Consider the following 26104-nt stretch of genomic DNA (forward strand, 5'->3'; position numbering starts at 1 on the left):
GGCCAATTGTAAGAGCAGCCCTTTTAGCACCTTGGAGTCAGATCTCATCGCATTTCTGCCAGAACGGGATGATGCCAATCCCGAGGTGGCGTCTTAAGCTCGCCACCGGTGCCTGCTTTTGCTCTCTCCTGAACCACGGATGTGTTTTCTTCGAAGGACACAGCATTAAGAGACAAGCTGCAGTCAAGCGGTGTTGTTTTTGGAGCTCCTCTCTGTGTTCCACAGACAGCTGGTGAAAAGGTGACAGGAATTGAAATGAGGCGCATGCTGGACAGGTGCTCTTTTCTTTAATTTGATTCAACAATTCACAGGAACAGCTGGACACAGAGAAACAGCAATTTTACCAGGGAGAGGAGCGGCAAAGCCAGGCCCCGAGCCCTACCGTTCAACCAGTTTTCAGGGAAACCAGGAACCTCAAATCCCAGTTTCAATCACTACAAAACGGTAACAATGACATTTGTACGTACAAGGCAGTCCAACGACATCAAAAACAGTGCATACAATGCAGACTCCCGGAAAGCCAGGGACACGTGCTCTTGAACACAGTCCGTCTGAGATCTCACTTTGCTTAAAAGCATTGCTCATCGCAGCGCTGACACAGCGATGGCCGCCGGTAAGGGAGAGAAACAGCAGCGGTGCTGTTTGAATAGGCAGCTGTACTGCAGATGTGCGACTTGTCCTACAGCTGTACTTAGCAGAAGGAAGGCTAACTGTGAGGTGAGAAAGCTGAAGCCAAAGTGAAATGCTGGCGAGGCGATTGTCCAGCAGCTTGAAAGTTTGCCAGTGAGAGAGATTAGCGAGCAGTAGCCCGGCTCAGAGTTGTTCATGGCCGACAGCAGCCCTGCTCCCGCTGAGAAACTAGGTTTCGCGGACAGGTCGGCATATCTGGCACGGCCCGAGCTGCTTTCGAAAACTTCGGCAAAGTGGATTTCGGAGGCGAGGGCGACCGGCCTTACAGGGCAGCAGGCCGAGACAGCGTGGTTGCACTTGCGAAAGACCGAGTGCACGAGCTGCTGGATCAGCAGATCCACAGTCGCCATTGTGATCCTTGTCGTTGTTGTTTCCACGCTTGACGAAGGAGGCAAACATCCTTGAGCAGTGGTTCGGCAGCCCCTGCTGTCTCAGGGTTCCATGGTGTAATGGTGAGCACTCTGGACTCTGAATCCAGCGATCCGAGTTCAAATCTCGGTGGAGCCTTCTTTCTGGCAGCGTGAGCGATTGTCTTCGACAGAACTGTTGATTTCACAAATTCCACACCCATGATGGAAGTGGGCTGGTTTTCCCCTTGCGACAGTGTTTGCGATGCTCCAGCGTCGAGCGCGCGAGCTGCTTTTGCTCTGCCCTGTACCACGCAAGTATTCCCTGCCAAGGACGCAGCAGCGAGAGACCAGATTCTGAGAGCGTTGCTGCAAGTGTGAATGCAGGAAAGCTCAGGCCTGCCTGAGGCGGCAGCACTGCTGGTTCCGTGGTGTAATGGCTAGCACTCTGGACTTTGGATCCAGCGATCCGAGTCCGAATCTCGGCGGAACCTTGACTTGCTTCGTCCCGGCCCTTGTTTAATGTGGGACGCGCCAGTGAAATCTGCCTACGGGCCAATTGTAAGAGCAGCCCTTTTAGCACCTTGGAGTCAGATCTCATCGCATTTCTGCCAGAACGGGATGATGCCAATCCCGAGGTGGCGTCTTAAGCTCGCCACCGGTGCCTGCTTTTGCTCTCTCCTGAACCACGGATGTGTTTTCTTCGAAGGACACAGCATTAAGAGACAAGCTGCAGTCAAGCGGTGTTGTTTTTGGAGCTCCTCTCTGTGTTCCACAGACAGCTGGTGAAAAGGTGACAGGAATTGAAATGAGGCGCATGCTGGACAGGTGCTCTTTTCTTTAATTTGATTCAACAATTCACAGGAACAGCTGGACACAGAGAAACAGCAATTTTACCAGGGAGAGGAGCGGCAAAGCCAGGCCCCGAGCCCTACCGTTCAACCAGTTTTCAGGGAAACCAGGAACCTCAAATCCCAGTTTCAATCACTACAAAACGGTAACAATGACATTTGTACGTACAAGGCAGTCCAACGACATCAAAAACAGTGCATACAATGCAGACTCCCGGAAAGCCAGGGACACGTGCTCTTGAACACAGTCCGTCTGAGATCTCACTTTGCTTAAAAGCATTGCTCATCGCAGCGCTGACACAGCGATGGCCGCCGGTAAGGGAGAGAAACAGCAGCGGTGCTGTTTGAATAGGCAGCTGTACTGCAGATGTGCGACTTGTCCTACAGCTGTACTTAGCAGAAGGAAGGCTAACTGTGAGGTGAGAAAGCTGAAGCCAAAGTGAAATGCTGGCGAGGCGATTGTCCAGCAGCTTGAAAGTTTGCCAGTGAGAGAGATTAGCGAGCAGTAGCCCGGCTCAGAGTTGTTCATGGCCGACAGCAGCCCTGCTCCCGCTGAGAAACTAGGTTTCGCGGACAGGTCGGCATATCTGGCACGGCCCGAGCTGCTTTCGAAAACTTCGGCAAAGTGGATTTCGGAGGCGAGGGCGACCGGCCTTACAGGGCAGCAGGCCGAGACAGCGTGGTTGCACTTGCGAAAGACCGAGTGCACGAGCTGCTGGATCAGCAGATCCACAGTCGCCATTGTGATCCTTGTCGTTGTTGTTTCCACGCTTGACGAAGGAGGCAAACATCCTTGAGCAGTGGTTCGGCAGCCCCTGCTGTCTCAGGGTTCCATGGTGTAATGGTGAGCACTCTGGACTCTGAATCCAGCGATCCGAGTTCAAATCTCGGTGGAGCCTTCTTTCTGGCAGCGTGAGCGATTGTCTTCGACAGAACTGTTGATTTCACAAATTCCACACCCATGATGGAAGTGGGCTGGTTTTCCCCTTGCGACAGTGTTTGCGATGCTCCAGCGTCGAGCGCGCGAGCTGCTTTTGCTCTGCCCTGTACCACGCAAGTATTCCCTGCCAAGGACGCAGCAGCGAGAGACCAGATTCTGAGAGCGTTGCTGCAAGTGTGAATGCAGGAAAGCTCAGGCCTGCCTGAGGCGGCAGCACTGCTGGTTCCGTGGTGTAATGGCTAGCACTCTGGACTTTGGATCCAGCGATCCGAGTTCAAATCTCGGCGGAACCTTGACTTGCTTCGTCCCGGCCCTTGTTTAATGTGGGACGCGCCAGTGAAATCTGCCTACGGGCCAATTGTAAGAGCAGCCCTTTTAGCACCTTGGAGTCAGATCTCATCGCATTTCTGCCAGAACGGGATGATGCCAATCCCGAGGTGGCGTCTTAAGCTCGCCACCGGTGCCTGCTTTTGCTCTCTCCTGAACCACGGATGTGTTTTCTTCGAAGGACACAGCATTAAGAGACAAGCTGCAGTCAAGCGGTGTTGTTTTTGGAGCTCCTCTCTGTGTTCCACAGACAGCTGGTGAAAAGGTGACAGGAATTGAAATGAGGCGCATGCTGGACAGGTGCTCTTTTCTTTAATTTGATTCAACAATTCACAGGAACAGCTGGACACAGAGAAACAGCAATTTTACCAGGGAGAGGAGCGGCAAAGCCAGGCCCCGAGCCCTACCGTTCAACCAGTTTTCAGGGAAACCAGGAACCTCAAATCCCAGTTTCAATCACTACAAAACGGTAACAATGACATTTGTACGTACAAGGCAGTCCAACGACATCAAAAACAGTGCATACAATGCAGACTCCCGGAAAGCCAGGGACACGTGCTCTTGAACACAGTCCGTCTGAGATCTCACTTTGCTTAAAAGCATTGCTCATCGCAGCGCTGACACAGCGATGGCCGCCGGTAAGGGAGAGAAACAGCAGCGGTGCTGTTTGAATAGGCAGCTGTACTGCAGATGTGCGACTTGTCCTACAGCTGTACTTAGCAGAAGGAAGGCTAACTGTGAGGTGAGAAAGCTGAAGCCAAAGTGAAATGCTGGCGAGGCGATTGTCCAGCAGCTTGAAAGTTTGCCAGTGAGAGAGATTAGCGAGCAGTAGCCCGGCTCAGAGTTGTTCATGGCCGACAGCAGCCCTGCTCCCGCTGAGAAACTAGGTTTCGCGGACAGGTCGGCATATCTGGCACGGCCCGAGCTGCTTTCGAAAACTTCGGCAAAGTGGATTTCGGAGGCGAGGGCGACCGGCCTTACAGGGCAGCAGGCCGAGACAGCGTGGTTGCACTTGCGAAAGACCGAGTGCACGAGCTGCTGGATCAGCAGATCCACAGTCGCCATTGTGATCCTTGTCGTTGTTGTTTCCACGCTTGACGAAGGAGGCAAACATCCTTGAGCAGTGGTTCGGCAGCCCCTGCTGTCTCAGGGTTCCATGGTGTAATGGTGAGCACTCTGGACTCTGAATCCAGCGATCCGAGTTCAAATCTCGGTGGAGCCTTCTTTCTGGCAGCGTGAGCGATTGTCTTCGACAGAACTGTTGATTTCACAAATTCCACACCCATGATGGAAGTGGGCTGGTTTTCCCCTTGCGACAGTGTTTGCGATGCTCCAGCGTCGAGCGCGCGAGCTGCTTTTGCTCTGCCCTGTACCACGCAAGTATTCCCTGCCAAGGACGCAGCAGCGAGAGACCAGATTCTGAGAGCGTTGCTGCAAGTGTGAATGCAGGAAAGCTCAGGCCTGCCTGAGGCGGCAGCACTGCTGGTTCCGTGGTGTAATGGCTAGCACTCTGGACTTTGGATCCAGCGATCCGAGTCCGAATCTCGGCGGAACCTTGACTTGCTTCGTCCCGGCCCTTGTTTAATGTGGGACGCGCCAGTGAAATCTGCCTACGGGCCAATTGTAAGAGCAGCCCTTTTAGCACCTTGGAGTCAGATCTCATCGCATTTCTGCCAGAACGGGATGATGCCAATCCCGAGGTGGCGTCTTAAGCTCGCCACCGGTGCCTGCTTTTGCTCTCTCCTGAACCACGGATGTGTTTTCTTCGAAGGACACAGCATTAAGAGACAAGCTGCAGTCAAGCGGTGTTGTTTTTGGAGCTCCTCTCTGTGTTCCACAGACAGCTGGTGAAAAGGTGACAGGAATTGAAATGAGGCGCATGCTGGACAGGTGCTCTTTTCTTTAATTTGATTCAACAATTCACAGGAACAGCTGGACACAGAGAAACAGCAATTTTACCAGGGAGAGGAGCGGCAAAGCCAGGCCCCGAGCCCTACCGTTCAACCAGTTTTCAGGGAAACCAGGAACCTCAAATCCCAGTTTCAATCACTACAAAACGGTAACAATGACATTTGTACGTACAAGGCAGTCCAACGACATCAAAAACAGTGCATACAATGCAGACTCCCGGAAAGCCAGGGACACGTGCTCTTGAACACAGTCCGTCTGAGATCTCACTTTGCTTAAAAGCATTGCTCATCGCAGCGCTGACACAGCGATGGCCGCCGGTAAGGGAGAGAAACAGCAGCGGTGCTGTTTGAATAGGCAGCTGTACTGCAGATGTGCGACTTGTCCTACAGCTGTACTTAGCAGAAGGAAGGCTAACTGTGAGGTGAGAAAGCTGAAGCCAAAGTGAAATGCTGGCGAGGCGATTGTCCAGCAGCTTGAAAGTTTGCCAGTGAGAGAGATTAGCGAGCAGTAGCCCGGCTCAGAGTTGTTCATGGCCGACAGCAGCCCTGCTCCCGCTGAGAAACTAGGTTTCGCGGACAGGTCGGCATATCTGGCACGGCCCGAGCTGCTTTCGAAAACTTCGGCAAAGTGGATTTCGGAGGCGAGGGCGACCGGCCTTACAGGGCAGCAGGCCGAGACAGCGTGGTTGCACTTGCGAAAGACCGAGTGCACGAGCTGCTGGATCAGCAGATCCACAGTCGCCATTGTGATCCTTGTCGTTGTTGTTTCCACGCTTGACGAAGGAGGCAAACATCCTTGAGCAGTGGTTCGGCAGCCCCTGCTGTCTCAGGGTTCCATGGTGTAATGGTGAGCACTCTGGACTCTGAATCCAGCGATCCGAGTTCAAATCTCGGTGGAGCCTTCTTTCTGGCAGCGTGAGCGATTGTCTTCGACAGAACTGTTGATTTCACAAATTCCACACCCATGATGGAAGTGGGCTGGTTTTCCCCTTGCGACAGTGTTTGCGATGCTCCAGCGTCGAGCGCGCGAGCTGCTTTTGCTCTGCCCTGTACCACGCAAGTATTCCCTGCCAAGGACGCAGCAGCGAGAGACCAGATTCTGAGAGCGTTGCTGCAAGTGTGAATGCAGGAAAGCTCAGGCCTGCCTGAGGCGGCAGCACTGCTGGTTCCGTGGTGTAATGGCTAGCACTCTGGACTTTGGATCCAGCGATCCGAGTCCGAATCTCGGCGGAACCTTGACTTGCTTCGTCCCGGCCCTTGTTTAATGTGGGACGCGCCAGTGAAATCTGCCTACGGGCCAATTGTAAGAGCAGCCCTTTTAGCACCTTGGAGTCAGATCTCATCGCATTTCTGCCAGAACGGGATGATGCCAATCCCGAGGTGGCGTCTTAAGCTCGCCACCGGTGCCTGCTTTTGCTCTCTCCTGAACCACGGATGTGTTTTCTTCGAAGGACACAGCATTAAGAGACAAGCTGCAGTCAAGCGGTGTTGTTTTTGGAGCTCCTCTCTGTGTTCCACAGACAGCTGGTGAAAAGGTGACAGGAATTGAAATGAGGCGCATGCTGGACAGGTGCTCTTTTCTTTAATTTGATTCAACAATTCACAGGAACAGCTGGACACAGAGAAACAGCAATTTTACCAGGGAGAGGAGCGGCAAAGCCAGGCCCCGAGCCCTACCGTTCAACCAGTTTTCAGGGAAACCAGGAACCTCAAATCCCAGTTTCAATCACTACAAAACGGTAACAATGACATTTGTACGTACAAGGCAGTCCAACGACATCAAAAACAGTGCATACAATGCAGACTCCCGGAAAGCCAGGGACACGTGCTCTTGAACACAGTCCGTCTGAGATCTCACTTTGCTTAAAAGCATTGCTCATCGCAGCGCTGACACAGCGATGGCCGCCGGTAAGGGAGAGAAACAGCAGCGGTGCTGTTTGAATAGGCAGCTGTACTGCAGATGTGCGACTTGTCCTACAGCTGTACTTAGCAGAAGGAAGGCTAACTGTGAGGTGAGAAAGCTGAAGCCAAAGTGAAATGCTGGCGAGGCGATTGTCCAGCAGCTTGAAAGTTTGCCAGTGAGAGAGATTAGCGAGCAGTAGCCCGGCTCAGAGTTGTTCATGGCCGACAGCAGCCCTGCTCCCGCTGAGAAACTAGGTTTCGCGGACAGGTCGGCATATCTGGCACGGCCCGAGCTGCTTTCGAAAACTTCGGCAAAGTGGATTTCGGAGGCGAGGGCGACCGGCCTTACAGGGCAGCAGGCCGAGACAGCGTGGTTGCACTTGCGAAAGACCGAGTGCACGAGCTGCTGGATCAGCAGATCCACAGTCGCCATTGTGATCCTTGTCGTTGTTGTTTCCACGCTTGACGAAGGAGGCAAACATCCTTGAGCAGTGGTTCGGCAGCCCCTGCTGTCTCAGGGTTCCATGGTGTAATGGTGAGCACTCTGGACTCTGAATCCAGCGATCCGAGTTCAAATCTCGGTGGAGCCTTCTTTCTGGCAGCGTGAGCGATTGTCTTCGACAGAACTGTTGATTTCACAAATTCCACACCCATGATGGAAGTGGGCTGGTTTTCCCCTTGCGACAGTGTTTGCGATGCTCCTGCGTCGAGCGCGCGAGCTGCTTTTGCTCTGCCCTGTACCACGCAAGTATTCCCTGCCAAGGACGCAGCAGCGAGAGACCAGATTCTGAGAGCGTTGCTGCAAGTGTGAATGCAGGAAAGCTCAGGCCTGCCTGAGGCGGCAGCACTGCTGGTTCCGTGGTGTAATGGCTAGCACTCTGGACTTTGAATCCAGCGATCCGAGTTCGAATCTCGGCGGAACCTTGACTTGCTTCGTCCCGGCCCTTGTTTAATGTGGGACGCGCCAGTGAAATCTGCCTACGGGCCAATTGTAAGAGCAGCCCTTTTAGCACCTTGGAGTCAGATCTCATCGCATTTCTGCCAGAACGGGATGATGCCAATCCCGAGGTGGCGTCTTAAGCTCGCCACCGGTGCCTGCTTTTGCTCTCTCCTGAACCACGGATGTGTTTTCTTCGAAGGACACAGCATTAAGAGACAAGCTGCAGTCAAGCGGTGTTGTTTTTGGAGCTCCTCTCTGTGTTCCACAGACAGCTGGTGAAAAGGTGACAGGAATTGAAATGAGGCGCATGCTGGACAGGTGCTCTTTTCTTTAATTTGATTCAACAATTCACAGGAACAGCTGGACACAGAGAAACAGCAATTTTACCAGGGAGAGGAGCGGCAAAGCCAGGCCCCGAGCCCTACCGTTCAACCAGTTTTCAGGGAAACCAGGAACCTCAAATCCCAGTTTCAATCACTACAAAACGGTAACAATGACATTTGTACGTACAAGGCAGTCCAACGACATCAAAAACAGTGCATACAATGCAGACTCCCGGAAAGCCAGGGACACGTGCTCTTGAACACAGTCCGTCTGAGATCTCACTTTGCTTAAAAGCATTGCTCATCGCAGCGCTGACACAGCGATGGCCGCCGGTAAGGGAGAGAAACAGCAGCGGTGCTGTTTGAATAGGCAGCTGTACTGCAGATGTGCGACTTGTCCTACAGCTGTACTTAGCAGAAGGAAGGCTAACTGTGAGGTGAGAAAGCTGAAGCCAAAGTGAAATGCTGGCGAGGCGATTGTCCAGCAGCTTGAAAGTTTGCCAGTGAGAGAGATTAGCGAGCAGTAGCCCGGCTCAGAGTTGTTCATGGCCGACAGCAGCCCTGCTCCCGCTGAGAAACTAGGTTTCGCGGACAGGTCGGCATATCTGGCACGGCCCGAGCTGCTTTCGAAAACTTCGGCAAAGTGGATTTCGGAGGCGAGGGCGACCGGCCTTACAGGGCAGCAGGCCGAGACAGCGTGGTTGCACTTGCGAAAGACCGAGTGCACGAGCTGCTGGATCAGCAGATCCACAGTCGCCATTGTGATCCTTGTCGTTGTTGTTTCCACGCTTGACGAAGGAGGCAAACATCCTTGAGCAGTGGTTCGGCAGCCCCTGCTGTCTCAGGGTTCCATGGTGTAATGGTGAGCACTCTGGACTCTGAATCCAGCGATCCGAGTTCAAATCTCGGTGGAGCCTTCTTTCTGGCAGCGTGAGCGATTGTCTTCGACAGAACTGTTGATTTCACAAATTCCACACCCATGATGGAAGTGGGCTGGTTTTCCCCTTGCGACAGTGTTTGCGATGCTCCAGCGTCGAGCGCGCGAGCTGCTTTTGCTCTGCCCTGTACCACGCAAGTATTCCCTGCCAAGGACGCAGCAGCGAGAGACCAGATTCTGAGAGCGTTGCTGCAAGTGTGAATGCAGGAAAGCTCAGGCCTGCCTGAGGCGGCAGCACTGCTGGTTCCGTGGTGTAATGGCTAGCACTCTGGACTTTGGATCCAGCGATCCGAGTCCGAATCTCGGCGGAACCTTGACTTGCTTCGTCCCGGCCCTTGTTTAATGTGGGACGCGCCAGTGAAATCTGCCTACGGGCCAATTGTAAGAGCAGCCCTTTTAGCACCTTGGAGTCAGATCTCATCGCATTTCTGCCAGAACGGGATGATGCCAATCCCGAGGTGGCGTCTTAAGCTCGCCACCGGTGCCTGCTTTTGCTCTCTCCTGAACCACGGATGTGTTTTCTTCGAAGGACACAGCATTAAGAGACAAGCTGCAGTCAAGCGGTGTTGTTTTTGGAGCTCCTCTCTGTGTTCCACAGACAGCTGGTGAAAAGGTGACAGGAATTGAAATGAGGCGCATGCTGGACAGGTGCTCTTTTCTTTAATTTGATTCAACAATTCACAGGAACAGCTGGACACAGAGAAACAGCAATTTTACCAGGGAGAGGAGCGGCAAAGCCAGGCCCCGAGCCCTACCGTTCAACCAGTTTTCAGGGAAACCAGGAACCTCAAATCCCAGTTTCAATCACTACAAAACGGTAACAATGACATTTGTACGTACAAGGCAGTCCAACGACATCAAAAACAGTGCATACAATGCAGACTCCCGGAAAGCCAGGGACACGTGCTCTTGAACACAGTCCGTCTGAGATCTCACTTTGCTTAAAAGCATTGCTCATCGCAGCGCTGACACAGCGATGGCCGCCGGTAAGGGAGAGAAACAGCAGCGGTGCTGTTTGAATAGGCAGCTGTACTGCAGATGTGCGACTTGTCCTACAGCTGTACTTAGCAGAAGGAAGGCTAACTGTGAGGTGAGAAAGCTGAAGCCAAAGTGAAATGCTGGCGAGGCGATTGTCCAGCAGCTTGAAAGTTTGCCAGTGAGAGAGATTAGCGAGCAGTAGCCCGGCTCAGAGTTGTTCATGGCCGACAGCAGCCCTGCTCCCGCTGAGAAACTAGGTTTCGCGGACAGGTCGGCATATCTGGCACGGCCCGAGCTGCTTTCGAAAACTTCGGCAAAGTGGATTTCGGAGGCGAGGGCGACCGGCCTTACAGGGCAGCAGGCCGAGACAGCGTGGTTGCACTTGCGAAAGACCGAGTGCACGAGCTGCTGGATCAGCAGATCCACAGTCGCCATTGTGATCCTTGTCGTTGTTGTTTCCACGCTTGACGAAGGAGGCAAACATCCTTGAGCAGTGGTTCGGCAGCCCCTGCTGTCTCAGGGTTCCATGGTGTAATGGTGAGCACTCTGGACTCTGAATCCAGCGATCCGAGTTCAAATCTCGGTGGAGCCTTCTTTCTGGCAGCGTGAGCGATTGTCTTCGACAGAACTGTTGATTTCACAAATTCCACACCCATGATGGAAGTGGGCTGGTTTTCCCCTTGCGACAGTGTTTGCGATGCTCCAGCGTCGAGCGCGCGAGCTGCTTTTGCTCTGCCCTGTACCACGCAAGTATTCCCTGCCAAGGACGCAGCAGCGAGAGACCAGATTCTGAGAGCGTTGCTGCAAGTGTGAATGCAGGAAAGCTCAGGCCTGCCTGAGGCGGCAGCACTGCTGGTTCCGTGGTGTAATGGCTAGCACTCTGGACTTTGGATCCAGCGATCCGAGTTCGAATCTCGGCGGAACCTTGACTTGCTTCGTCCCGGCCCTTGTTTAATGTGGGACGCGCCAGTGAAATCTGCCTACGGGCCAATTGTAAGAGCAGCCCTTTTAGCACCTTGGAGTCAGATCTCATCGCATTTCTGCCAGAACGGGATGATGCCAATCCCGAGGTGGCGTCTTAAGCTCGCCACCGGTGCCTGCTTTTGCTCTCTCCTGAACCACGGATGTGTTTTCTTCGAAGGACACAGCATTAAGAGACAAGCTGCAGTCAAGCGGTGTTGTTTTTGGAGCTCCTCTCTGTGTTCCACAGACAGCTGGTGAAAAGGTGACAGGAATTGAAATGAGGCGCATGCTGGACAGGTGCTCTTTTCTTTAATTTGATTCAACAATTCACAGGAACAGCTGGACACAGAGAAACAGCAATTTTACCAGGGAGAGGAGCGGCAAAGCCAGGCCCCGAGCCCTACCGTTCAACCAGTTTTCAGGGAAACCAGGAACCTCAAATCCCAGTTTCAATCACTACAAAACGGTAACAATGACATTTGTACGTACAAGGCAGTCCAACGACATCAAAAACAGTGCATACAATGCAGACTCCCGGAAAGCCAGGGACACGTGCTCTTGAACACAGTCCGTCTGAGATCTCACTTTGCTTAAAAGCATTGCTCATCGCAGCGCTGACACAGCGATGGCCGCCGGTAAGGGAGAGAAACAGCAGCGGTGCTGTTTGAATAGGCAGCTGTACTGCAGATGTGCGACTTGTCCTACAGCTGTACTTAGCAGAAGGAAGGCTAACTGTGAGGTGAGAAAGCTGAAGCCAAAGTGAAATGCTGGCGAGGCGATTGTCCAGCAGCTTGAAAGTTTGCCAGTGAGAGAGATTAGCGAGCAGTAGCCCGGCTCAGAGTTGTTCATGGCCGACAGCAGCCCTGCTCCCGCTGAGAAACTAGGTTTCGCGGACAGGTCGGCATATCTGGCACGGCCCGAGCTGCTTTCGAAAACTTCGGCAAAGTGGATTTCGGAGGCGAGGGCGACCGGCCTTACAGGGCAGCAGGCCGAGACAGCGTGGTTGCACTTGCGAAAGACCGAGTGCACGAGCTGCTGGATCAGCAGATCCACAGTCGCCATTGTGATCCTTGTCGTTGTTGTTTCCACGCTTGACGAAGGAGGCAAACATCCTTGAGCAGTGGTTCGGCAGCCCCTGCTGTCTCAGGGTTCCATGGTGTAATGGTGAGCACTCTGGACTCTGAATCCAGCGATCCGAGTTCAAATCTCGGTGGAGCCTTCTTTCTGGCAGCGTGAGCGATTGTCTTCGACAGAACTGTTGATTTCACAAATTCCACACCCATGATGGAAGTGGGCTGGTTTTCCCCTTGCGACAGTGTTTGCGATGCTCCTGCGTCGAGCGCGCGAGCTGCTTTTGCTCTGCCCTGTACCACGCAAGTATTCCCTGCCAAGGACGCAGCAGCGAGAGACCAGATTCTGAGAGCGTTGCTGCAAGTGTGAATGCAGGAAAGCTCAGGCCTGCCTGAGGCGGCAGCACTGCTGGTTCCGTGGTGTAATGGCTAGCACTCTGGACTTTGAATCCAGCGATCCGAGTTCGAATCTCGGCGGAACCTTGACTTGCTTCGTCCCGGCCCTTGTTTAATGTGGGACGCGCCAGTGAAATCTGCCTACGGGCCAATTGTAAGAGCAGCCCTTTTAGCACCTTGGAGTCAGATCTCATCGCATTTCTGCCAGAACGGGATGATGCCAATCCCGAGGTGGCGTCTTAAGCTCGCCACCGGTGCCTGCTTTTGCTCTCTCCTGAACCACGGATGTGTTTTCTTCGAAGGACACAGCATTAAGAGACAAGCTGCAGTCAAGCGGTGTTGTTTTTGGAGCTCCTCTCTGTGTTCCACAGACAGCTGGTGAAAAGGTGACAGGAATTGAAATGAGGCGCATGCTGGACAGGTGCTCTTTTCTTTAATTTGATTCAACAATTCACAGGAACAGCTGGACACAGAGAAACAGCAATTTTACCAGGGAGAGGAGCGGCAAAGCCAGGCCCCGAGCCCTACCGTTCAACCAGTTTTCAGGGAAACCAGGAACCTCAAATCCCAGTTTCAATCACTACAAAACGGTAACAATGACATTTGTACGTACAAGGCAGTCCAACGACATCAAAAACAGTGCATACAATGCAGACTCCCGGAAAGCCAGGGACACGTGCTCTTGAACACAGTCCGTCTGAGATCTCACTTTGCTTAAAAGCATTGCTCATCGCAGCGCTGACACAGCGATGGCCGCCGGTAAGGGAGAGAAACAGCAGCGGTGCTGTTTGAATAGGCAGCTGTACTGCAGATGTGCGACTTGTCCTACAGCTGTACTTAGCAGAAGGAAGGCTAACTGTGAGGTGAGAAAGCTGAAGCCAAAGTGAAATGCTGGCGAGGCGATTGTCCAGCAGCTTGAAAGTTTGCCAGTGAGAGAGATTAGCGAGCAGTAGCCCGGCTCAGAGTTGTTCATGGCCGACAGCAGCCCTGCTCCCGCTGAGAAACTAGGTTTCGCGGACAGGTCGGCATATCTGGCACGGCCCGAGCTGCTTTCGAAAACTTCGGCAAAGTGGATTTCGGAGGCGAGGGCGACCGGCCTTACAGGGCAGCAGGCCGAGACAGCGTGGTTGCACTTGCGAAAGACCGAGTGCACGAGCTGCTGGATCAGCAGATCCACAGTCGCCATTGTGATCCTTGTCGTTGTTGTTTCCACGCTTGACGAAGGAGGCAAACATCCTTGAGCAGTGGTTCGGCAGCCCCTGCTGTCTCAGGGTTCCATGGTGTAATGGTGAGCACTCTGGACTCTGAATCCAGCGATCCGTGTTCAAATCTCGGTGGAGCCTTCTTTCTGGCAGCGTGAGCGATTGTCTTCGACAGAACTGTTGATTTCACAAATTCCACACCCATGATGGAAGTGGGCTGGTTTTCCCCTTGCGACAGTGTTTGCGATGCTCCTGCGTCGAGCGCGCGAGCTGCTTTTGCTCTGCCCTGTACCACGCAAGTATTCCCTGCCAAGGACGCAGCAGCGAGAGACCAGATTCTGAGAGCGTTGCTGCAAGTGTGAATGCAGGAAAGCTCAGACCTGCCTGAGGCGGCAGCACTGCTGGTTCCGTGGTGTAATGGCTAGCACTCTGGACTTTGAATCCAGCGATCCGAGTTCGAATCTCGGCGGAACCTTGACTTGCTTCGTCCCGGCCCTTGTTTAATGTGGGACGCACCAGTGAAATCCCCCTACGGGCCAATTGTAAAAGCAGCCCTTTTAGCACCTTGGAGTCAGATCTCATCGCATTTCTGCCAGAACGGGATGATGCCAATCCCGAGGTGGCGTCTTAAGCTCGCCACCGGTGCCTGCTTTTGCTCTCTCCTGAACCACGGATGTGTTTTCTTCGAAGGACACAGCATTAAGAGACAAGCTGCAGTCAAGCGGTGTTGTTTTTGGAGCTCCTCTCTGTGTTCCACAGACAGCTGGTGAAAAGGTGACAGGAATTGAAATGAGGCGCATGCTGGACAGGTGCTCTTTTCTTTAATTTGATTCAACAATTCACAGGAACAGCTGGACACAGAGAAACAGCAATTTTACCAGGGAGAGGAGCGGCAAAGCCAGGCCCCGAGCCCTACCGTTCAACCAGTTTTCAGGGAAACCAGGAACCTCAAATCCCAGTTTCAATCACTACAAAACGGTAACAATGACATTTGTACGTACAAGGCAGTCCAACGACATCAAAAACAGTGCATACAATGCAGACTCCCGGAAAGCCAGGGACACGTGCTCTTGAACACAGTCCGTCTGAGATCTCACTTTGCTTAAAAGCATTGCTCATCGCAGCGCTGACACAGCGATGGCCGCCGGTAAGGGAGAGAAACAGCAGCGGTGCTGTTTGAATAGGCAGCTGTACTGCAGATGTGCGACTTGTCCTACAGCTGTACTTAGCAGAAGGAAGGCTAACTGTGAGGTGAGAAAGCTGAAGCCAAAGTGAAATGCTGGCGAGGCGATTGTCCAGCAGCTTGAAAGTTTGCCAGTGAGAGAGATTAGCGAGCAGTAGCCCGGCTCAGAGTTGTTCATGGCCGACAGCAGCCCTGCTCCCGCTGAGAAACTAGGTTTCGCGGACAGGTCGGCATATCTGGCACGGCCCGAGCTGCTTTCGAAAACTTCGGCAAAGTGGATTTCGGAGGCGAGGGCGACCGGCCTTACAGGGCAGCAGGCCGAGACAGCGTGGTTGCACTTGCGAAAGACCGAGTGCACGAGCTGCTGGATCAGCAGATCCACAGTCGCCATTGTGATCCTTGTCGTTGTTGTTTCCACGCTTGACGAAGGAGGCAAACATCCTTGAGCAGTGGTTCGGCAGCCCCTGCTGTCTCAGGGTTCCATGGTGTAATGGTGAGCACTCTGGACTCTGAATCCAGCGATCCGAGTTCAAATCTCGGTGGAGCCTTCTTTCTGGCAGCGTGAGCGATTGTCTTCGACAGAACTGTTGATTTCACAAATTCCACACCCATGATGGAAGTGGGCTGGTTTTCCCCTTGCGACAGTGTTTGCGATGCTCCAGCGTCGAGCGCGCGAGCTGCTTTTGCTCTGCCCTGTACCACGCAAGTATTCCCTGCCAAGGACGCAGCAGCGAGAGACCAGATTCTGAGAGCGTTGCTGCAAGTGTGAATGCAGGAAAGCTCAGGCCTGCCTGAGGCGGCAGCACTGCTGGTTCCGTGGTGTAATGGCTAGCACTCTGGACTTTGGATCCAGCGATCCGAGTTCGAATCTCGGCGGAACCTTGACTTGCTTCGTCCCGGCCCTTGTTTAATGTGGGACGCGCCAGTGAAATCTGCCTACGGGCCAATTGTAAGAGCAGCCCTTTTAGCACCTTGGAGTCAGATCTCATCGCATTTCTGCCAGAACGGGATGATGCCAATCCCGAGGTGGCGTCTTAAGCTCGCCACCGGTGCCTGCTTTTGCTCTCTCCTGAACCACGGATGTGTTTTCTTCGAAGGACACAGCATTAAGAGACAAGCTGCAGTCAAGCGGTGTTGTTTTTGGAGCTCCTCTCTGTGTTCCACAGACAGCTGGTGAAAAGGTGACAGGAATTGAAATGAGGCGCATGCTGGACAGGTGCTCTTTTCTTTAATTTGATTCAACAATTCACAGGAACAGCTGGACACAGAGAAACAGCAATTTTACCAGGGAGAGGAGCGGCAAAGCCAGGCCCCGAGCCCTACCGTTCAACCAGTTTTCAGGGAAACCAGGAACCTCAAATCCCAGTTTCAATCACTACAAAACGGTAACAATGACATTTGTACGTACAAGGCAGTCCAACGACATCAAAAACAGTGCATACAATGCAGACTCCCGGAAAGCCCGGGACACGTGCTCTTGAACACAGTCCGTCTGAGATCTCACTTTGCTTAAAAGCATTGCTCATCGCAGCGCTGACACAGCGATGGCCGCCGGTAAGGGAGAGAAACAGCAGCGGTGCTGTTTGAATAGGCAGCTGTACTGCAGATGTGCGACTTGTCCTACAGCTGTACTTAGCAGAAGGAAGGCTAACTGTGAGGTGAGAAAGCTGAAGCCAAAGTGAAATGCTGGCGAGGCGATTGTCCAGCAGCTTGAAAGTTTGCCAGTGAGAGAGATTAGCGAGCAGTAGCCCGGCTCAGAGTTGTTCATGGCCGACAGCAGCCCTGCTCCCGCTGAGAAACTAGGTTTCGCGGACAGGTCGGCATATCTGGCACGGCCCGAGCTGCTTTCGAAAACTTCGGCAAAGTGGATTTCGGAGGCGAGGGCGACCGGCCTTACAGGGCAGCAGGCCGAGACAGCGTGGTTGCACTTGCGAAAGACCGAGTGCACGAGCTGCTGGATCAGCAGATCCACAGTCGCCATTGTGATCCTTGTCGTTGTTGTTTCCACGCTTGACGAAGGAGGCAAACATCCTTGAGCAGTGGTTCGGCAGCCCCTGCTGTCTCAGGGTTCCATGGTGTAATGGTGAGCACTCTGGACTCTGAATCCAGCGATCCGAGTTCAAATCTCGGTGGAGCCTTCTTTCTGGCAGCGTGAGCGATTGTCTTCGACAGAACTGTTGATTTCACAAATTCCACACCCATGATGGAAGTGGGCTGGTTTTCCCCTTGCGACAGTGTTTGCGATGCTCCAGCGTCGAGCGCGCGAGCTGCTTTTGCTCTGCCCTGTACCACGCAAGTATTCCCTGCCAAGGACGCAGCAGCGAGAGACCAGATTCTGAGAGCGTTGCTGCAAGTGTGAATGCAGGAAAGCTCAGGCCTGCCTGAGGCGGCAGCACTGCTGGTTCCGTGGTGTAATGGCTAGCACTCTGGACTTTGGATCCAGCGATCCGAGTTCGAATCTCGGCGGAACCTTGACTTGCTTCGTCCCGGCCCTTGTTTAATGTGGGACGCGCCAGTGAAATCTGCCTACGGGCCAATTGTAAGAGCAGCCCTTTTAGCACCTTGGAGTCAGATCTCATCGCATTTCTGCCAGAACGGGATGATGCCAATCCCGAGGTGGCGTCTTAAGCTCGCCACCGGTGCCTGCTTTTGCTCTCTCCTGAACCACGGATGTGTTTTCTTCGAAGGACACAGCATTAAGAGACAAGCTGCAGTCAAGCGGTGTTGTTTTTGGAGCTCCTCTCTGTGTTCCACAGACAGCTGGTGAAAAGGTGACAGGAATTGAAATGAGGCGCATGCTGGACAGGTGCTCTTTTCTTTAATTTGATTCAACAATTCACAGGAACAGCTGGACACAGAGAAACAGCAATTTTACCAGGGAGAGGAGCGGCAAAGCCAGGCCCCGAGCCCTACCGTTCAACCAGTTTTCAGGGAAACCAGGAACCTCAAATCCCAGTTTCAATCACTACAAAACGGTAACAATGACATTTGTACGTACAAGGCAGTCCAACGACATCAAAAACAGTGCATACAATGCAGACTCCCGGAAAGCCCGGGACACGTGCTCTTGAACACAGTCCGTCTGAGATCTCACTTTGCTTAAAAGCATTGCTCATCGCAGCGCTGACACAGCGATGGCCGCCGGTAAGGGAGAGAAACAGCAGCGGTGCTGTTTGAATAGGCAGCTGTACTGCAGATGTGCGACTTGTCCTACAGCTGTACTTAGCAGAAGGAAGGCTAACTGTGAGGTGAGAAAGCTGAAGCCAAAGTGAAATGCTGGCGAGGCGATTGTCCAGCAGCTTGAAAGTTTGCCAGTGAGAGAGATTAGCGAGCAGTAGCCCGGCTCAGAGTTGTTCATGGCCGACAGCAGCCCTGCTCCCGCTGAGAAACTAGGTTTCGCGGACAGGTCGGCATATCTGGCACGGCCCGAGCTGCTTTCGAAAACTTCGGCAAAGTGGATTTCGGAGGCGAGGGCGACCGGCCTTACAGGGCAGCAGGCCGAGACAGCGTGGTTGCACTTGCGAAAGACCGAGTGCACGAGCTGCTGGATCAGCAGATCCACAGTCGCCATTGTGATCCTTGTCGTTGTTGTTTCCACGCTTGACGAAGGAGGCAAACATCCTTGAGCAGTGGTTCGGCAGCCCCTGCTGTCTCAGGGTTCCATGGTGTAATGGTGAGCACTCTGGACTCTGAATCCAGCGATCCGAGTTCAAATCTCGGTGGAGCCTTCTTTCTGGCAGCGTGAGCGATTGTCTTCGACAGAACTGTTGATTTCACAAATTCCACACCCATGATGGAAGTGGGCTGGTTTTCCCCTTGCGACAGTGTTTGCGATGCTCCAGCGTCGAGCGCGCGAGCTGCTTTTGCTCTGCCCTGTACCACGCAAGTATTCCCTGCCAAGGACGCAGCAGCGAGAGACCAGATTCTGAGAGCGTTGCTGCAAGTGTGAATGCAGGAAAGCTCAGGCCTGCCTGAGGCGGCAGCACTGCTGGTTCCGTGGTGTAATGGCTAGCACTCTGGACTTTGGATCCAGCGATCCGAGTTCGAATCTCGGCGGAACCTTGACTTGCTTCGTCCCGGCCCTTGTTTAATGTGGGACGCGCCAGTGAAATCTGCCTACGGGCCAATTGTAAGAGCAGCCCTTTTAGCACCTTGGAGTCAGATCTCATCGCATTTCTGCCAGAACGGGATGATGCCAATCCCGAGGTGGCGTCTTAAGCTCGCCACCGGTGCCTGCTTTTGCTCTCTCCTGAACCACGGATGTGTTTTCTTCGAAGGACACAGCATTAAGAGACAAGCTGCAGTCAAGCGGTGTTGTTTTTGGAGCTCCTCTCTGTGTTCCACAGACAGCTGGTGAAAAGGTGACAGGAATTGAAATGAGGCGCATGCTGGACAGGTGCTCTTTTCTTTAATTTGATTCAACAATTCACAGGAACAGCTGGACACAGAGAAACAGCAATTTTACCAGGGAGAGGAGCGGCAAAGCCAGGCCCCGAGCCCTACCGTTCAACCAGTTTTCAGGGAAACCAGGAACCTCAAATCCCAGTTTCAATCACTACAAAACGGTAACAATGACATTTGTACGTACAAGGCAGTCCAACGACATCAAAAACAGTGCATACAATGCAGACTCCCGGAAAGCCAGGGACACGTGCTCTTGAACACAGTCCGTCTGAGATCTCACTTTGCTTAAAAGCATTGCTCATCGCAGCGCTGACACAGCGATGGCCGCCGGTAAGGGAGAGAAACAGCAGCGGTGCTGTTTGAATAGGCAGCTGTACTGCAGATGTGCGACTTGTCCTACAGCTGTACTTAGCAGAAGGAAGGCTAACTGTGAGGTGAGAAAGCTGAAGCCAAAGTGAAATGCTGGCGAGGCGATTGTCCAGCAGCTTGAAAGTTTGCCAGTGAGAGAGATTAGCGAGCAGTAGCCCGGCTCAGAGTTGTTCATGGCCGACAGCAGCCCTGCTCCCGCTGAGAAACTAGGTTTCGCGGACAGGTCGGCATATCTGGCACGGCCCGAGCTGCTTTCGAAAACTTCGGCAAAGTGGATTTCGGAGGCGAGGGCGACCGGCCTTACAGGGCAGCAGGCCGAGACAGCGTGGTTGCACTTGCGAAAGACCGAGTGCACGAGCTGCTGGATCAGCAGATCCACAGTCGCCATTGTGATCCTTGTCGTTGTTGTTTCCACGCTTGACGAAGGAGGCAAACATCCTTGAGCAGTGGTTCGGCAGCCCCTGCTGTCTCAGGGTTCCATGGTGTAATGGTGAGCACTCTGGACTCTGAATCCAGCGATCCGAGTTCAAATCTCGGTGGAGCCTTCTTTCTGGCAGCGTGAGCGATTGTCTTCGACAGAACTGTTGATTTCACAAATTCCACACCCATGATGGAAGTGGGCTGGTTTTCCCCTTGCGACAGTGTTTGCGATGCTCCAGCGTCGAGCGCGCGAGCTGCTTTTGCTCTGCCCTGTACCACGCAAGTATTCCCTGCCAAGGACGCAGCAGCGAGAGACCAGATTCTGAGAGCGTTGCTGCAAGTGTGAATGCAGGAAAGCTCAGGCCTGCCTGAGGCGGCAGCACTGCTGGTTCCGTGGTGTAATGGCTAGCACTCTGGACTTTGGATCCAGCGATCCGAGTTCGAATCTCGGCGGAACCTTGACTTGCTTCGTCCCGGCCCTTGTTTAATGTGGGACGCGCCAGTGAAATCTGCCTACGGGCCAATTGTAAGAGCAGCCCTTTTAGCACCTTGGAGTCAGATCTCATCGCATTTCTGCCAGAACGGGATGATGCCAATCCCGAGGTGGCGTCTTAAGCTCGCCACCGGTGCCTGCTTTTGCTCTCTCCTGAACCACGGATGTGTTTTCTTCGAAGGACACAGCATTAAGAGACAAGCTGCAGTCAAGCGGTGTTGTTTTTGGAGCTCCTCTCTGTGTTCCACAGACAGCTGGTGAAAAGGTGACAGGAATTGAAATGAGGCGCATGCTGGACAGGTGCTCTTTTCTTTAATTTGATTCAACAATTCACAGGAACAGCTGGACACAGAGAAACAGCAATTTTACCAGGGAGAGGAGCGGCAAAGCCAGGCCCCGAGCCCTACCGTTCAACCAGTTTTCAGGGAAACCAGGAACCTCAAATCCCAGTTTCAATCACTACAAAACGGTAACAATGACATTTGTACGTACAAGGCAGTCCAACGACATCAAAAACAGTGCATACAATGCAGACTCCCGGAAAGCCAGGGACACGTGCTCTTGAACACAGTCCGTCTGAGATCTCACTTTGCTTAAAAGCATTGCTCATCGCAGCGCTGACACAGCGATGGCCGCCGGTAAGGGAGAGAAACAGCAGCGGTGCTGTTTGAATAGGCAGCTGTACTGCAGATGTGCGACTTGTCCTACAGCTGTACTTAGCAGAAGGAAGGCTAACTGTGAGGTGAGAAAGCTGAAGCCAAAGTGAAATGCTGGCGAGGCGATTGTCCAGCAGCTTGAAAGTTTGCCAGTGAGAGAGATTAGCGAGCAGTAGCCCGGCTCAGAGTTGTTCATGGCCGACAGCAGCCCTGCTCCCGCTGAGAAACTAGGTTTCGCGGACAGGTCGGCATATCTGGCACGGCCCGAGCTGCTTTCGAAAACTTCGGCAAAGTGGATTTCGGAGGCGAGGGCGACCGGCCTTACAGGGCAGCAGGCCGAGACAGCGTGGTTGCACTTGCGAAAGACCGAGTGCACGAGCTGCTGGATCAGCAGATCCACAGTCGCCATTGTGATCCTTGTCGTTGTTGTTTCCACGCTTGACGAAGGAGGCAAACATCCTTGAGCAGTGGTTCGGCAGCCCCTGCTGTCTCAGGGTTCCATGGTGTAATGGTGAGCACTCTGGACTCTGAATCCAGCGATCCGAGTTCAAATCTCGGTGGAGCCTTCTTTCTGGCAGCGTGAGCGATTGTCTTCGACAGAACTGTTGATTTCACAAATTCCACACCCATGATGGAAGTGGGCTGGTTTTCCCCTTGCGACAGTGTTTGCGATGCTCCTGCGTCGAGCGCGCGAGCTGCTTTTGCTCTGCCCTGTACCACGCAAGTATTCCCTGCCAAGGACGCAGCAGCGAGAGACCAGATTCTGAGAGCGTTGCTGCAAGTGTGAATGCAGGAAAGCTCAGGCCTGCCTGAGGCGGCAGCACTGCTGGTTCCGTGGTGTAATGGCTAGCACTCTGGACTTTGAATCCAGCGATCCGAGTTCGAATCTCGGCGGAACCTTGACTTGCTTCGTCCCGGCCCTTGTTTAATGTGGGACGCGCCAGTGAAATCTGCCTACGGGCCAATTGTAAGAGCAGCCCTTTTAGCACCTTGGAGTCAGATCTCATCGCATTTCTGCCAGAACGGGATGATGCCAATCCCGAGGTGGCGTCTTAAGCTCGCCACCGGTGCCTGCTTTTGCTCTCTCCTGAACCACGGATGTGTTTTCTTCGAAGGACACAGCATTAAGAGACAAGCTGCAGTCAAGCGGTGTTGTTTTTGGAGCTCCTCTCTGTGTTCCACAGACAGCTGGTGAAAAGGTGACAGGAATTGAAATGAGGCGCATGCTGGACAGGTGCTCTTTTCTTTAATTTGATTCAACAATTCACAGGAACAGCTGGACACAGAGAAACAGCAATTTTACCAGGGAGAGGAGCGGCAAAGCCAGGCCCCGAGCCCTACCGTTCAACCAGTTTTCAGGGAAACCAGGAACCTCAAATCCCAGTTTCAATCACTACAAAACGGTAACAATGACATTTGTACGTACAAGGCAGTCCAACGACATCAAAAACAGTGCATACAATGCAGACTCCCGGAAAGCCAGGGACACGTGCTCTTGAACACAGTCCGTCTGAGATCTCACTTTGCTTAAAAGCATTGCTCATCGCAGCGCTGACACAGCGATGGCCGCCGGTAAGGGAGAGAAACAGCAGCGGTGCTGTTTGAATAGGCAGCTGTACTGCAGATGTGCGACTTGTCCTACAGCTGTACTTAGCAGAAGGAAGGCTAACTGTGAGGTGAGAAAGCTGAAGCCAAAGTGAAATGCTGGCGAGGCGATTGTCCAGCAGCTTGAAAGTTTGCCAGTGAGAGAGATTAGCGAGCAGTAGCCCGGCTCAGAGTTGTTCATGGCCGACAGCAGCCCTGCTCCCGCTGAGAAACTAGGTTTCGCGGACAGGTCGGCATATCTGGCACGGCCCGAGCTGCTTTCGAAAACTTCGGCAAAGTGGATTTCGGAGGCGAGGGCGACCGGCCTTACAGGGCAGCAGGCCGAGACAGCGTGGTTGCACTTGCGAAAGACCGAGTGCACGAGCTGCTGGATCAGCAGATCCACAGTCGCCATTGTGATCCTTGTCGTTGTTGTTTCCACGCTTGACGAAGGAGGCAAACATCCTTGAGCAGTGGTTCGGCAGCCCCTGCTGTCTCAGGGTTCCATGGTGTAATGGTGAGCACTCTGGACTCTGAATCCAGCGATCCGTGTTCAAATCTCGGTGGAGCCTTCTTTCTGGCAGCGTGAGCGATTGTCTTCGACAGAACTGTTGATTTCACAAATTCCACACCCATGATGGAAGTGGGCTGGTTTTCCCCTTGCGACAGTGTTTGCGATGCTCCTGCGTCGAGCGCGCGAGCTGCTTTTGCTCTGCCCTGTACCACGCAAGTATTCCCTGCCAAGGACGCAGCAGCGAGAGACCAGATTCTGAGAGCGTTGCTGCAAGTGTGAATGCAGGAAAGCTCAGACCTGCCTGAGGCGGCAGCACTGCTGGTTCCGTGGTGTAATGGCTAGCACTCTGGACTTTGAATCCAGCGATCCGAGTTCGAATCTCGGCGGAACCTTGACTTGCTTCGTCCCGGCCCTTGTTTAATGTGGGACGCACCAGTGAAATCCCCCTACGGGCCAATTGTAAAAGCAGCCCTTTTAGCACCTTGGAGTCAGATCTCATCGCATTTCTGCCAGAACGGGATGATGCCAATCCCGAGGTGGCGTCTTAAGCTCGCCACCGGTGCCTGCTTTTGCTCTCTCCTGAACCACGGATGTGTTTTCTTCGAAGGACACAGCATTAAGAGACAAGCTGCAGTCAAGCGGTGTTGTTTTTGGAGCTCCTCTCTGTGTTCCACAGACAGCTGGTGAAAAGGTGACAGGAATTGAAATGAGGCGCATGCTGGACAGGTGCTCTTTTCTTTAATTTGATTCAACAATTCACAGGAACAGCTGGACACAGAGAAACAGCAATTTTACCAGGGAGAGGAGCGGCAAAGCCAGGCCCCGAGCCCTACCGTTCAACCAGTTTTCAGGGAAACCAGGAACCTCAAATCCCAGTTTCAATCACTACAAAACGGTAACAATGACATTTGTACGTACAAGGCAGTCCAACGACATCAAAAACAGTGCATACAATGCAGACTCCCGGAAAGCCAGGGACACGTGCTCTTGAACACAGTCCGTCTGAGATCTCACTTTGCTTAAAAGCATTGCTCATCGCAGCGCTGACACAGCGATGGCCGCCGGTAAGGGAGAGAAACAGCAGCGGTGCTGTTTGAATAGGCAGCTGTACTGCAGATGTGCGACTTGTCCTACAGCTGTACTTAGCAGAAGGAAGGCTAACTGTGAGGTGAGAAAGCTGAAGCCAAAGTGAAATGCTGGCGAGGCGATTGTCCAGCAGCTTGAAAGTTTGCCAGTGAGAGAGATTAGCGAGCAGTAGCCCGGCTCAGAGTTGTTCATGGCCGACAGCAGCCCTGCTCCCGCTGAGAAACTAGGTTTCGCGGACAGGTCGGCATATCTGGCACGGCCCGAGCTGCTTTCGAAAACTTCGGCAAAGTGGATTTCGGAGGCGAGGGCGACCGGCCTTACAGGGCAGCAGGCCGAGACAGCGTGGTTGCACTTGCGAAAGACCGAGTGCACGAGCTGCTGGATCAGCAGATCCACAGTCGCCATTGTGATCCTTGTCGTTGTTGTTTCCACGCTTGACGAAGGAGGCAAACATCCTTGAGCAGTGGTTCGGCAGCCCCTGCTGTCTCAGGGTTCCATGGTGTAATGGTGAGCACTCTGGACTCTGAATCCAGCGATCCGTGTTCAAATCTCGGTGGAGCCTTCTTTCTGGCAGCGTGAGCGATTGTCTTCGACAGAACTGTTGATTTCACAAATTCCACACCCATGATGGAAGTGGGCTGGTTTTCCCCTTGCGACAGTGTTTGCGATGCTCCTGCGTCGAGCGCGCGAGCTGCTTTTGCTCTGCCCTGTACCACGCAAGTATTCCCTGCCAAGGACGCAGCAGCGAGAGACCAGATTCTGAGAGCGTTGCTGCAAGTGTGAATGCAGGAAAGCTCAGACCTGCCTGAGGCGGCAGCACTGCTGGTTCCGTGGTGTAATGGCTAGCACTCTGGACTTTGAATCCAGCGATCCGAGTTCGAATCTCGGCGGAACCTTGACTTGCTTCGTCCCGGCCCTTGTTTAATGTGGGACGCACCAGTGAAATCCCCCTACGGGCCAATTGTAAAAGCAGCCCTTTTAGCACCTTGGAGTCAGATCTCATCGCATTTCTGCCAGAACGGGATGATGCCAATCCCGAGGTGGCGTCTTAAGCTCGCCACCGGTGCCTGCTTTTGCTCTCTCCTGAACCACGGATGTGTTTTCTTCGAAGGACACAGCATTAAGAGACAAGCTGCAGTCAAGCGGTGTTGTTTTTGGAGCTCCTCTCTGTGTTCCACAGACAGCTGGTGAAAAGGTGACAGGAATTGAAATGAGGCGCATGCTGGACAGGTGCTCTTTTCTTTAATTTGATTCAACAATTCACAGGAACAGCTGGACACAGAGAAACAGCAATTTTACCAGGGAGAGGAGCGGCAAAGCCAGGCCCCGAGCCCTACCGTTCAACCAGTTTTCAGGGAAACCAGGAACCTCAAATCCCAGTTTCAATCACTACAAAACGGTAACAATGACATTTGTACGTACAAGGCAGTCCAACGACATCAAAAACAGTGCATACAATGCAGACTCCCGGAAAGCCAGGGACACGTGCTCTTGAACACAGTCCGTCTGAGATCTCACTTTGCTTAAAAGCATTGCTCATCGCAGCGCTGACACAGCGATGGCCGCCGGTAAGGGAGAGAAACAGCAGCGGTGCTGTTTGAATAGGCAGCTGTACTGCA

The 26104-nt window shown here is 53.2% G+C and overlaps 32 non-coding genes across 32 annotated transcripts; all 32 read left to right on the plus strand.

Moving 5' to 3' along the window:
- The first annotated feature begins 1125 nt into the window (after window positions 1-1125).
- On the plus strand, window positions 1126-1197 carry trnaq-cug (transfer RNA glutamine (anticodon CUG)). The gene has a single exon. It is a non-coding gene; the product is annotated as a tRNA-Gln (tRNA).
- A 262-nt stretch (window positions 1198-1459) lies between these two features.
- Window positions 1460-1531, plus strand: trnaq-uug (transfer RNA glutamine (anticodon UUG)). The gene has a single exon. It is a non-coding gene; the product is annotated as a tRNA-Gln (tRNA).
- Window positions 1532-2715: 1184 nt separating this feature from the next.
- On the plus strand, window positions 2716-2787 carry trnaq-cug (transfer RNA glutamine (anticodon CUG)). The gene has a single exon. It is a non-coding gene; the product is annotated as a tRNA-Gln (tRNA).
- Window positions 2788-3049: 262 nt separating this feature from the next.
- On the plus strand, window positions 3050-3121 carry trnaq-uug (transfer RNA glutamine (anticodon UUG)). Its single transcript has one exon. It is a non-coding gene; the product is annotated as a tRNA-Gln (tRNA).
- Window positions 3122-4305: 1184 nt separating this feature from the next.
- On the plus strand, window positions 4306-4377 carry trnaq-cug (transfer RNA glutamine (anticodon CUG)). Its single transcript has one exon. It is a non-coding gene; the product is annotated as a tRNA-Gln (tRNA).
- Window positions 4378-4639: 262 nt separating this feature from the next.
- On the plus strand, window positions 4640-4711 carry trnaq-uug (transfer RNA glutamine (anticodon UUG)). Its single transcript has one exon. It is a non-coding gene; the product is annotated as a tRNA-Gln (tRNA).
- A 1184-nt stretch (window positions 4712-5895) lies between these two features.
- On the plus strand, window positions 5896-5967 carry trnaq-cug (transfer RNA glutamine (anticodon CUG)). The gene has a single exon. It is a non-coding gene; the product is annotated as a tRNA-Gln (tRNA).
- A 262-nt stretch (window positions 5968-6229) lies between these two features.
- On the plus strand, window positions 6230-6301 carry trnaq-uug (transfer RNA glutamine (anticodon UUG)). The gene has a single exon. It is a non-coding gene; the product is annotated as a tRNA-Gln (tRNA).
- Window positions 6302-7485: 1184 nt separating this feature from the next.
- trnaq-cug (transfer RNA glutamine (anticodon CUG)) lies at window positions 7486-7557 on the plus strand. Its single transcript has one exon. It is a non-coding gene; the product is annotated as a tRNA-Gln (tRNA).
- A 262-nt stretch (window positions 7558-7819) lies between these two features.
- On the plus strand, window positions 7820-7891 carry trnaq-uug (transfer RNA glutamine (anticodon UUG)). The gene has a single exon. It is a non-coding gene; the product is annotated as a tRNA-Gln (tRNA).
- A 1184-nt stretch (window positions 7892-9075) lies between these two features.
- On the plus strand, window positions 9076-9147 carry trnaq-cug (transfer RNA glutamine (anticodon CUG)). The gene has a single exon. It is a non-coding gene; the product is annotated as a tRNA-Gln (tRNA).
- Window positions 9148-9409: 262 nt separating this feature from the next.
- Window positions 9410-9481, plus strand: trnaq-uug (transfer RNA glutamine (anticodon UUG)). The gene has a single exon. It is a non-coding gene; the product is annotated as a tRNA-Gln (tRNA).
- Window positions 9482-10665: 1184 nt separating this feature from the next.
- On the plus strand, window positions 10666-10737 carry trnaq-cug (transfer RNA glutamine (anticodon CUG)). Its single transcript has one exon. It is a non-coding gene; the product is annotated as a tRNA-Gln (tRNA).
- A 262-nt stretch (window positions 10738-10999) lies between these two features.
- On the plus strand, window positions 11000-11071 carry trnaq-uug (transfer RNA glutamine (anticodon UUG)). Its single transcript has one exon. It is a non-coding gene; the product is annotated as a tRNA-Gln (tRNA).
- A 1184-nt stretch (window positions 11072-12255) lies between these two features.
- On the plus strand, window positions 12256-12327 carry trnaq-cug (transfer RNA glutamine (anticodon CUG)). The gene has a single exon. It is a non-coding gene; the product is annotated as a tRNA-Gln (tRNA).
- A 262-nt stretch (window positions 12328-12589) lies between these two features.
- Window positions 12590-12661, plus strand: trnaq-uug (transfer RNA glutamine (anticodon UUG)). The gene has a single exon. It is a non-coding gene; the product is annotated as a tRNA-Gln (tRNA).
- Window positions 12662-13845: 1184 nt separating this feature from the next.
- On the plus strand, window positions 13846-13917 carry trnaq-cug (transfer RNA glutamine (anticodon CUG)). The gene has a single exon. It is a non-coding gene; the product is annotated as a tRNA-Gln (tRNA).
- Window positions 13918-14179: 262 nt separating this feature from the next.
- Window positions 14180-14251, plus strand: trnaq-uug (transfer RNA glutamine (anticodon UUG)). Its single transcript has one exon. It is a non-coding gene; the product is annotated as a tRNA-Gln (tRNA).
- A 1184-nt stretch (window positions 14252-15435) lies between these two features.
- trnaq-cug (transfer RNA glutamine (anticodon CUG)) lies at window positions 15436-15507 on the plus strand. Its single transcript has one exon. It is a non-coding gene; the product is annotated as a tRNA-Gln (tRNA).
- Window positions 15508-15769: 262 nt separating this feature from the next.
- Window positions 15770-15841, plus strand: trnaq-uug (transfer RNA glutamine (anticodon UUG)). Its single transcript has one exon. It is a non-coding gene; the product is annotated as a tRNA-Gln (tRNA).
- Window positions 15842-17025: 1184 nt separating this feature from the next.
- trnaq-cug (transfer RNA glutamine (anticodon CUG)) lies at window positions 17026-17097 on the plus strand. The gene has a single exon. It is a non-coding gene; the product is annotated as a tRNA-Gln (tRNA).
- A 262-nt stretch (window positions 17098-17359) lies between these two features.
- trnaq-uug (transfer RNA glutamine (anticodon UUG)) lies at window positions 17360-17431 on the plus strand. The gene has a single exon. It is a non-coding gene; the product is annotated as a tRNA-Gln (tRNA).
- Window positions 17432-18615: 1184 nt separating this feature from the next.
- trnaq-cug (transfer RNA glutamine (anticodon CUG)) lies at window positions 18616-18687 on the plus strand. Its single transcript has one exon. It is a non-coding gene; the product is annotated as a tRNA-Gln (tRNA).
- Window positions 18688-18949: 262 nt separating this feature from the next.
- On the plus strand, window positions 18950-19021 carry trnaq-uug (transfer RNA glutamine (anticodon UUG)). Its single transcript has one exon. It is a non-coding gene; the product is annotated as a tRNA-Gln (tRNA).
- A 1184-nt stretch (window positions 19022-20205) lies between these two features.
- trnaq-cug (transfer RNA glutamine (anticodon CUG)) lies at window positions 20206-20277 on the plus strand. Its single transcript has one exon. It is a non-coding gene; the product is annotated as a tRNA-Gln (tRNA).
- A 262-nt stretch (window positions 20278-20539) lies between these two features.
- trnaq-uug (transfer RNA glutamine (anticodon UUG)) lies at window positions 20540-20611 on the plus strand. The gene has a single exon. It is a non-coding gene; the product is annotated as a tRNA-Gln (tRNA).
- A 1184-nt stretch (window positions 20612-21795) lies between these two features.
- On the plus strand, window positions 21796-21867 carry trnaq-cug (transfer RNA glutamine (anticodon CUG)). The gene has a single exon. It is a non-coding gene; the product is annotated as a tRNA-Gln (tRNA).
- Window positions 21868-22129: 262 nt separating this feature from the next.
- Window positions 22130-22201, plus strand: trnaq-uug (transfer RNA glutamine (anticodon UUG)). Its single transcript has one exon. It is a non-coding gene; the product is annotated as a tRNA-Gln (tRNA).
- Window positions 22202-23385: 1184 nt separating this feature from the next.
- Window positions 23386-23457, plus strand: trnaq-cug (transfer RNA glutamine (anticodon CUG)). The gene has a single exon. It is a non-coding gene; the product is annotated as a tRNA-Gln (tRNA).
- A 262-nt stretch (window positions 23458-23719) lies between these two features.
- Window positions 23720-23791, plus strand: trnaq-uug (transfer RNA glutamine (anticodon UUG)). Its single transcript has one exon. It is a non-coding gene; the product is annotated as a tRNA-Gln (tRNA).
- Window positions 23792-24975: 1184 nt separating this feature from the next.
- Window positions 24976-25047, plus strand: trnaq-cug (transfer RNA glutamine (anticodon CUG)). Its single transcript has one exon. It is a non-coding gene; the product is annotated as a tRNA-Gln (tRNA).
- A 262-nt stretch (window positions 25048-25309) lies between these two features.
- On the plus strand, window positions 25310-25381 carry trnaq-uug (transfer RNA glutamine (anticodon UUG)). The gene has a single exon. It is a non-coding gene; the product is annotated as a tRNA-Gln (tRNA).
- Window positions 25382-26104: the final 723 nt, after the last annotated feature.

The sequence above is a fragment of the Chiloscyllium punctatum genome, chromosome 21 (assembly GCF_047496795.1).
Source record: "Chiloscyllium punctatum isolate Juve2018m chromosome 21, sChiPun1.3, whole genome shotgun sequence".
In the NCBI taxonomy this organism is placed as follows: Eukaryota; Metazoa; Chordata; class Chondrichthyes; order Orectolobiformes; family Hemiscylliidae; genus Chiloscyllium; species Chiloscyllium punctatum.